Below are 9,749 nucleotides of genomic sequence, written 5' to 3'. Positions count from 1 at the left end.
GAACTGAAGTTGATCCCAGAGTCACAAACTGGAGAGGTCAACTGGTCCAGCCCCCTGCTTCCAAGCAGATATTACCTTATATTATCCAAGACAGATGGTATCTGCTGGATCCTCAAAGGAGAGAGAGTGAGGCAGCCAGAACACTAGATTGCCAGGACTTGCTAAGCATCTCTTTGTGAGTTAACCCTAGGAGATCAATCTGTCTCTACCCCAGTGCTTAGTACAGTGCCTGGAACATAGTCAGTGTTTAACAAAAACCATAAAAAACAAACAAAAAAGAACAAATGAAATCTCTTGACTGTAAGCTCACTGTAGGCAGGGAATGTGTCTACCATCTCTGATGAATTATACTCTCCCCAGTGCTTCGTACTCTGCTCTGCACAATCAATCATATTTATTGAACACATACTCTGTGCAGAGCACTGTACTAAACACTTGGGAGAGTACAACAGAGTTGGTAGGCACATTCTCTGCTCATAATGAACTGGCACACAGTAAGTACTCAATAAATGCAATTTATTGAAATGAAGTGAGGGCTTTTTAGTAGGTCTGTGGTCACCCATAAGTTGAGCTGGGAGGAGGACTTGAGAGGAGCTACTCTGGTAGAAATTTTTACACCTCTTCCACTCTCTGACCCTAAAGCTGACTGATGCCCAAGGCAGTGTCCTCTTTTCTCTCCCTTCTCCCACATCACAGGAGCCAAGTCTCATCCTTCAGAGGACCTAAGGGCAGGCAGAAACTACCTTCCTAACCAATCAATCATAAATCAATCAATCGATCATATTTATCGAGTACTTACTGTACGCAGAGCAAGTGATTGGGAGAGTACAACCCAGTAAGAGATAATGTCCTTGTCCTCAAAAAGCTTACAAACTAATGAAAGAGACTGAAAGGTACAGGGAATTCACAACACACTGATGAAAACAAAAATATTAATCAATTTGCAGTGTTTATTGAGCATTTATTGTTTGTGCAGAGCACCATACTAAGCACTTGGGAAAGTACAATACAACAGAGCTGGTAGACATATTCCCTACCCACAGTGAGCTTGCAATTTATTCATTCATTCATTCAATTGTATTTATTGAGCGCTTACTGTGTGCAGTGCACTGTACTAAGTGCTTGGGAAGTACAAGTTGGCAACATATAGAGACAGTCCTACCCAGCAGCGGGCTCACAGTCTATAGGGGGGAGACAGACAACAAAACAAGACATATTAACAAAATAAAGTAAATAGAATAGTAAATATGTAAAAGTAAAATAGAGTAATAAATCTGTACAAACATATATACAGGTGCTGTGGGGAGGGGAAGGAGGTAGGGCGGGTGGATGGGGAGGGGGAGAGGAAGAAGGGGACTCAGTCTCAGAAGGCATCCTGGAGGAGTTTAGAGGAAGGATCAATAGATAAATGCAAATTGGTAAGAGTCGATGTAACATAAAATATAAGTTGATATATTGAAAATATGCTCAAGTACTGAGGGGCTTAATGAATGTGCTGAGGACAGAAGTTGGATTGATGGAACTTGGAGAAGGAGAACTTTAATCAGGGATTGGCTCTTAGAACAGGAGGCTTTTCAGGAGGACTTTGAAGGGAAGGAGAGCTGTGGTCTGGCAGATTGACCGTGGTCAGGGAGAAGGGAGGGAGGGCATTCTCGGCAGGAGGCAGGGCGTGCGTAAGGGGCCAGTACTGGGAATCAGGCATCATGAGAGGATTAACCTTGGAAGAACCATAAGTTTGAGCCGGCATATAGGGAGAACAGTGAGTTGATTAGAGAGTGTTAATTGAAGTGCTTTGAATTATGCAATTAATCAATCATATTTATTGAGCACTTACTGTACTACATGCTTGGGAGAGTACAATATAACAGAATTGGTAGACAGATTCCCTGCCCACAAGGAGCTTACAGTCTAGAGAGGGAGACAGACATTTAAATGACTGGCGGATGTGCACAGAAGTGCTGTGGGACTGAAGGAGGGGTGAAAAAAGGGTACAGATCCCAGTGTGAGGGTGATGCAGAAGGAAGAGGGAGAAAGGGAAATATGTTTCTACTTGATGCATAGAGGAATGTGCTACCATTGAATGTTTATGGGTAGTGGAGAGAAATGGGCACAGCAGCATTTAAAAAAATGATCTGGGCAGCGATGGGAAGCACAGGCTGGAGTGGGAAGAGGTTGGAGGTAGGGAGACCAGTGAGGGGACTGATTCAGTATCAGAATTTTGGGTAAGATGTCTCTAGGGAGGTCAATGGTCCAGCAACCAATCTGGTTTTCAAGCCCTGTCTGGCCTGGCTGCATCTGGTCTTTTTTATCTTTGAGCATCCAGTCTCCCTCCACCTGAGCTCCTGCCCCCGATTTCCATGGCTTGGAAGCGATGCCCAAGTCCTGTGGACCTGGGCAGGGATGAGCTAGTCTATTCCGAGCAGAGGGCAGGGGCAAGGGCTCCCCTAGAGAGGCACTCTGGGTTCAGGTGAACTCCTTGCACTTTCACAAAAATCACACCGTGCTGCCCAACCAGCAAAACGCATTGGGTGTGTCACATGAGTCTCCATGTTGGCTCTTCCCGAGTGCCCTTGGGGCAGTGTCACCCACAGGCCTGGCAGGGTGAGGAACCCAGAGGTGCCCCCGTCCTACCCCTACTAACTGAAATGTCTTACAGGTTTTTTTTTTTTTTTACTGATTTTTTGCTGGTTTTCACTATGGTTTGTATTACTTTATTTCGTTACTGTATCCAGCCTTCCACATTTAGAATAGAGAAGCAGCTTGGCTCAGTGGATGGCTCAGTGGAAAGAGCCCAGGCTTTGGAGTCAGAGGTCATGGGTTCAAATCCCAGCTCCACCAATTGTCAGCTGTGTGACTTTGGCCAAGTCACTTCACTTCTCTGGGCTTCAGTTCCCTCATCTGGAAAATGGGGTTGAAGATTGTGAACCCCCCGTGGGACAACTTCATCACCTTGTAACCTCCCCAGTGCTTAGAACTGTGCTTTGCACATAGTAAGCGCTTAATAAATGCCATCATCATCATCATCATCATTATTATTATTATTTAGATTATCAGCCTTATGGAGGCCCAGGAGAGAGTCTTGATTAATTTTCCTGTAATTGCCCCCAGCACTTAGTCTTGTGTTTAATGCACTAAAGGAGCTTAATAGATGTTAGTAAAAATAAGGCCCAGTAAGGTGTCCCATACCATTCTGCACTTTGGCACCTTGGATCAGAACCCAAGAAGCAGCAAGTCAGAAACTGGTTAAGGGCCAGGATACATATTGTATTCAAGGGCAGGAAAAGAGAGACAGTAAGGGAATCGGGGGTGGCGGGGGGGGGGCGGGGGTTGGTAAAACAGGCTACTCACCACACAAATTCTTTCTGAGGGTTTGTCTTGGAGAGGAGAAGCCTGGTTATTTGTGCTCAGGAACTAAACTAGTGCTGAGGGGCGGGAGGCTATGGGAAAGGGTAGAGTGTTTGTGACATAGGAAGAGGTGGGGGGAATGTCAAGCCCAAGGAATAGACAAGGAGGCTGGCCCTCTTATCTGGCCTCTATTCCAGTACTATCACGTGCCCAGTTTTTAGGGTTGGCAAAGTCAGTCCTTGTATTTCTCTCAGATTCTTTGAGTCTGTTCCAGCCAAGAAAACCCCACCATCAAATGATTTGGACAGATCTCCCCAACCTGGACCTCTGAACAACTAGGATCACTTGATCTAGCTCTTTCCTGCTCGGGTCTTCTGTTTTATTTACGGAGTTTTCTTCTAATCCTCTGTGTATCTCCTTGCAACAGCAGTTAGCTCAGCCCCAGAGCATCTTGATTTTGGTCTCTCAGTCACCCCTCTTCACCCCTAGCTAACTTCACCATTAGACGGAATCGATCAATTTATTGAGTGTTTACTGTGTGAAGGGCACTGTACTAAGTGCTTGGGAGAGTATGCTATGACAATATAACAGACTTGGTACACATTCCCTGTCCCTCTCAGGGTCGCACTTGGAGAATTTCCAGTACTCTAGCAGTCTTGACTACGGGAGGGAGAGTCAAGCAGAGGCATATCCATTCCATTCTTAGCTTGGGCAGTAGCTAGTAAGTGGAAGGCAATTGGCTGCAAGACAAAACTCTCCTGTGCTGGGCAGCAGAGATGCTCATTCATTCATTCAATTGTATTTATTGAGCGCTTACTGTGTGCAGAGCACTGTACTAAGCACTTGGGAAGTACAATTTGGCAACAGATAGAGACAATCCCTACCCAACAATAGGCTCACATTCTAGAAGGGGGAGACAGACAACAAAACAAAACAAATAGATGGATATCAATACCATCAAAATAGATAAATAGAATTATAGATCTATACACATCATTAAGAAAATAGAGTAATAAATATGTACAAATATACACAAGTGCTGTGGGGCGGGGAAGGGGGTAGAGCAGAGGGAGGGAGTAGGGGCGATGGGGAGGGGAGGAGGAGCAGAGGAAAAGGGGGGCTCAGTATGGGAAGGCCTTCTGGAGAAGGTGAGTTCTCAGTAGGGTTTTGAAGAGGGGAAGAGAGCTAGTTTGGCAGATGTGAGGAGGGAGGGCATTCCAGGCCAGGGGAAGGATGTGGGCCAGTGGTCGGCGGCGGGACAGGCGAAAACGAGGCCCAGTGAGGAGGTTAGCAGCAGAAGAGCAGAGTGTGCGGTCTGGGCTGGAAAAGGAGAGAAGGGAGGTGAGGTAAGAGGGAGCAATGTGATGGAAAACTTTGAAGCCAATAATGAGGAGTTTTTGTTTCAAGCAAAGGTTGATAGGCAACCACTGAAGATTTTTGAAGAGGGGAGTGATATGCCCAGAGCGTTTCTGTAGAAAGATAATCTGGGCAGCAGAGTGAAGTATAGACTGAAGCAGGGAGAAACGGGGATGGGACATCAGAAAGGAGGCTGATACAGTAATCTAGTCGGGATATGAGAGATTGTACCAACAAGGTAGTGGTTTGGATGGAGAGGAAAGGGCAGATCTTGGCATGGGAGAGTTGAGGATCGGGGCCTCGAGTTTACTGAGCAGAAGGAGGCAACGGTAAACCACTTCCATATTTTACAAAGAAAACTCTATGGCTACACAACCAGAATGATTGCAGATGTAGGTGGGCATTCTGGGAGAGATGCATCCATGGCGTCACTATGGGTCGGAGACAACTTGACAGCATAAGACAAGGCACATTCCCTGCCCATAGAGAATGAAAAGGGAAATCCCAGTTCTCTAATGGGGAATGTATTCTTGCAAAGCCTAGAATTAATGAAAACTCAGGGCTCACCTCCTCCAGGAGGCCTTCCCAGACTGAGCCCCCATTTTCCTCTCCTCCTCTTCCCCTCCCCATCGCTCCCCCTCCCTCCTCCTGCCCAACCCCTTTCCTCTCCCCACAGCACTTGTGTATATTTGTACATATTTATTACTCTATTTATTTTGTTAATAATGATGTGTATATAGCTATAATTCTATTGATTCTGATGGCATTGACACCTGTCTACTTGTTTTGTTTTGTTGACTGTCTCCCCCTTCTAGATTCTGAACCCGTTGTTGAGTAGGGACCGTCTATATGTTGCCGATTTGTACTTCCCAAGCGCATGGTACAGTGTTCTGCACACAGTAAGCGCTCAATAAATACGATTGAATGAATGAATGAATGGTAGACACACCTAATTCTCTAACAGTGTTTTAATTGAAACAAGGAATGAATGCCCACATCATGGGAGAGCCGCGCGCACTTTGGGGAAGCTCTCCTCAACCCCTTTGCCCTGCTCCCCAGCTCCTTATTCTTTTCCGCCATATGGGCACAAAAGAATCCTCTCATATCCTGCTTTGCCCTGAACTCTAGAATAACACCCAGGCCAAATGGGAACGTATCTAAGATGCATATAAGATTTTAACCTACTTATCTAATAATAATAATGGTTATGGTACTCGTTAAGTGCTTGCTATGTGCCGAGCACTGTTCTAAGCACTGGTGTAGATTCATTCATTCAATCGTATTTATTGAGCACTTACTGTGTGCAGAGGACTGTACTAAGCACTTGGGAGGTACAAGTTTGCAACTTATAGATACGGTCCCTACTCAACAGCGGGCTTACAGTCTAGAAGGGGGAGACAGACAACAAAACAAAACATATTAACAAAATAAAATAAATAGAATAAATATGTACAAGTAAAATAGAGTAATAAATCTGTACAAACGTATATACAGGTGCTGTGGGGAAGGGAAGGAGATAAGGCGGAGGGGTTGGGGGGAGAGGAAGGAGGGGGCTCACTCTGGGAAGGCCTCCTGGAGGAGGTGAGCTCTTGTAATAATAATAATGATGGCTACAAGTTAATCAGGTTGAACACAATCCCTGTCCCATATGAGGTTCACACTCTTAATCCCCATTTTACAAGTGAGGTAACCGAGGCCCAGAGAAGGGAAGCGATTTGTCCAAGGTCACACAACAGACACGTGGTGGAGCTAGGATTAGAACCCAGGTCCTTCTGATTTGCAGGCCATTGCTCTATCCACTAAGCCAGGCTGCTTCCTTGAACTATCTAATTAGGTAGCTATCTAATTAGAAATGACCGTGCTGCCTAGCTGGCAGAATTTTTTTGTGGTATTTGTTAAGCACTTACTGTGTGCCAAGCACTGTACTACGAGTGCTGGGATAGATGCAAGATAATAAGTTGGTCAAAGTGCATGTCCCTTGTGAGGCTTACAGTCTTAACCCCATTTTACCAATGAGGTAACTGAGGCATAGAAAAGCTAAATGATTTGCCCAAGGTCACACAGCAGACAAGTGGCAGAGCCCAGTCCCAGTCCCATGCTTTATCAGTGGCCATGCTCCTTCTCGAAACTTAACACTGCTTCTCGCGCTCAACTGGAAACTTATTAAAAGCTTTCACGGTCCTATTTTGGGATCTTGGCATGTGGCCTCAGTTCAGCCCAATGGGCCCAATCTGAATGTAGAAAGAAGAAAACAGACACAACTTGAGTTTGCACCACTTCCTTTTCTAAAGAGGGAAGGGGCTCAGCACCCCTGGGCAGTAGCTGTCAATTATGCAAACTCCCAGGAGGCAATCCCATAGGCCAAAAAAAAAAATAAAATCTGTCTCGGCAGCTTCAAGCAGATGACTTTCTGGCTCTCTCCCATTCACGGTGTGGAAAATGAGGTCCAACATGTTTCTGCTGTTAAGAAACATGTGGATTTTAGGGTCTCAGATTTCAAATGGAAGCTAGTTTTGCCCCAAGATGGCTTAGCCAGTTAGTGGGTGAAAAATACCTGAAAATGACACCAATATGGGTAAAAACTCTGAGAGAGCTCCCTTGCCCTTGATACCTGCATTAATTAAATCCTTAGGGTAGGCTGTTTCTGTGATAGGGTTGGCTTAACTTCACTCCTTCACAGGTCTTTGAAGCTTGGGACATCATGTGCTGCTAAGCAACCGTTGGTAAGGTGATGTAGGGTAGAGAGCCATGGGGCTATATGGTGAAGTGGAAAGAGCACAGAGTCCAAACCCAGATTTTAGGGCCATATCTGTTACTGCCTTCCTTTGTGACCTCATGTAAGTCACTTAACCCCTTTGTGCCCCAACTTTATCATCTATAAAATGGGGATAGTATTATCTGACTCTTCTTACCTCAGTGACCTCCTGTGTGACCGCAGGCCAGATACTTAACCTCTCTGTGCCTATTTTATCACCAATAAACCATCTCTTTGAATTCTTGGTCACCCTCTCCCTTCTGTCTGGGACTCTCTTCCCCCCTCACATCCTGCAGACCACTGCTCTCCTCTTCTGCGAAGTCTTTATGAAATTATATCTTCTCCAGATATTAATCTTCCCCGATTAGTCTTTCATCTCCACACTCTATATTCTCTCGCTAATGGCCATTTCAGCATTTCTGCATCACCTAAGCACTTGGTTACCCATACACCTCTTGAAGCACTTACATACATACCCTTATAGTCTTTTGCTTCCTTTGACCTGTAATTTATTTTAATGTCTGTCTCCCCAGATCCCTTGAGGCCAGGGATCATGTCAACTCATTTTCTTGTACTCTCCCAAGCACTTAGTACAGTGTTCTGTACCCAAAGGGGCTCTATAAGTACAATTGATTGATTGAATAATAACGCTCGCCTCTCCCTACGTTTCAGAGATGTGGAGATAAAATAAAATAATAAGAAAGTATTTTGGAAAAAATATAAGCACTCAACAAAATAAAATCATTTTCTTAGGAAATTCTCCTGAACTTCCCTGCTGTTCCCGGCATTCATCTGGCTGGGTTTAGATTGGAATTCACATTTCGAAAAGGATGTGGAAAGCTTGGAGAGGGTCCAGAGAGGAGCAACCTACATGATGAAAGGATGGGAAAATAGGACTCATGAGGAAAGCCTAGAGGAATTGGAATTATTTTGTCTGGAGAAGAGAATGTTGAGGAGGTTATTAATGGGCTTTGAGCCCCTGAACAATTGTTAAAGGATGGGGAATGACCAGCTGTTTTCTATCTTCAATGAGGAGAGATGAAAAGGGATTGAGCTTTGACTGAACAGCAGTGTGAGGGTGGGAGGAGAGGAGGAGAGGTTAGGAAGGGAGGGGAGAGGAAGAGAGAGTAATACTTATCGTACTTAATAATAATAATAATGGTATTTAAGTGCTTACTATGTACCAAGCTCTGTTCTAAGCGCTGGGGTAGATACAAAGTAATCAGGTTGTCCCACCTGGGGCTCACAATCTTAATACCCATTTTACAGATGCGATAACTGAAGTGCAGAGAAGTTAAGTGGCTTGCTCAAGGTCACATAGCAGACAAGTGGTGGAGGCAAGATTAGAACCCATGTCCTCTGATTTCCAAACCCGTGCTCTTTTCATTGTCATGCTGCTCCTACTTGTTAAGCTCTTACTATGTGCCAAGCACTGTTCATTTATTCATTCATTCATTAAATCATATTTATTGAGTGCTTACTGTGTGCAGAGCACTGTACTAAGCACTTGGGAAGTACAAGCTGGCAACATATAGAGACGGTCCCTACCCAGCAACAGGCTCACATTCTAGAGCACTGGGGTAGATTCAAGGTAATCAGGTTGGACACATAGGGATCACACTCTTAATCCCCATTCTCCAGATGAGGTAACTGAGGCACAGAGAAGTGAAGTGACTTGCCCAAGGTCACACAGCAGAACTGGTGGAGCTGGGATTAGAACCCATGACCGTCTGATTCCCAGGCCCATGATCTATCCACTACAGCACACTTCTTGGAAGAGGGGAGAATAGGAGGGAAGGGACTGGAAGACTAGGATAGGATGGGAGGGGGGAATAAGATTGGATGGGAGGGAAGGATACGATTGGAGGGGAGGGAAAGAATAAGATGGGAGAGGAAGGAAGATTAGGATGAGCAAAGGGAGAGGAAGAGAGGATGGGATGGGAAGGGAGGGGGGAGAGGAGAGGGAAAGGGAAGAGAAGAAGGAAGAGGGAGGCGAGACAGGCAAGCCAGGTGAGGCTGTATGCAAGCCAAACTCTTTGGATGGATTTCTATCCTTAGGATAGGTTGTGCTCTCTTCTTCCATGAGCATTTGGAAGAGGATTGACCTGCTCTGGATTTAGTCCTGAGGGGATGTAGGAGTGGACAAGAGAGGCAAACCTTAGCTCTCTGTAGCACTTTTCTTTCTCTTGCTTTCCAGCCAAGTGCTTTATCCAAAAGGCCATATTGAACATAGCTCAGCACAGAGTGCCCAATACATCAATTCTACTGACTGATTGAACTCAGTTGTAACCTT

Source organism: Tachyglossus aculeatus, chromosome 7, assembly GCF_015852505.1.
Source record: "Tachyglossus aculeatus isolate mTacAcu1 chromosome 7, mTacAcu1.pri, whole genome shotgun sequence".
NCBI lineage: Eukaryota > Metazoa > Chordata > Mammalia > Monotremata > Tachyglossidae > Tachyglossus > Tachyglossus aculeatus.
The sequence above is the reverse complement of the archived record's forward strand: the minus strand, read 5'-3'. Positions refer to the sequence as shown.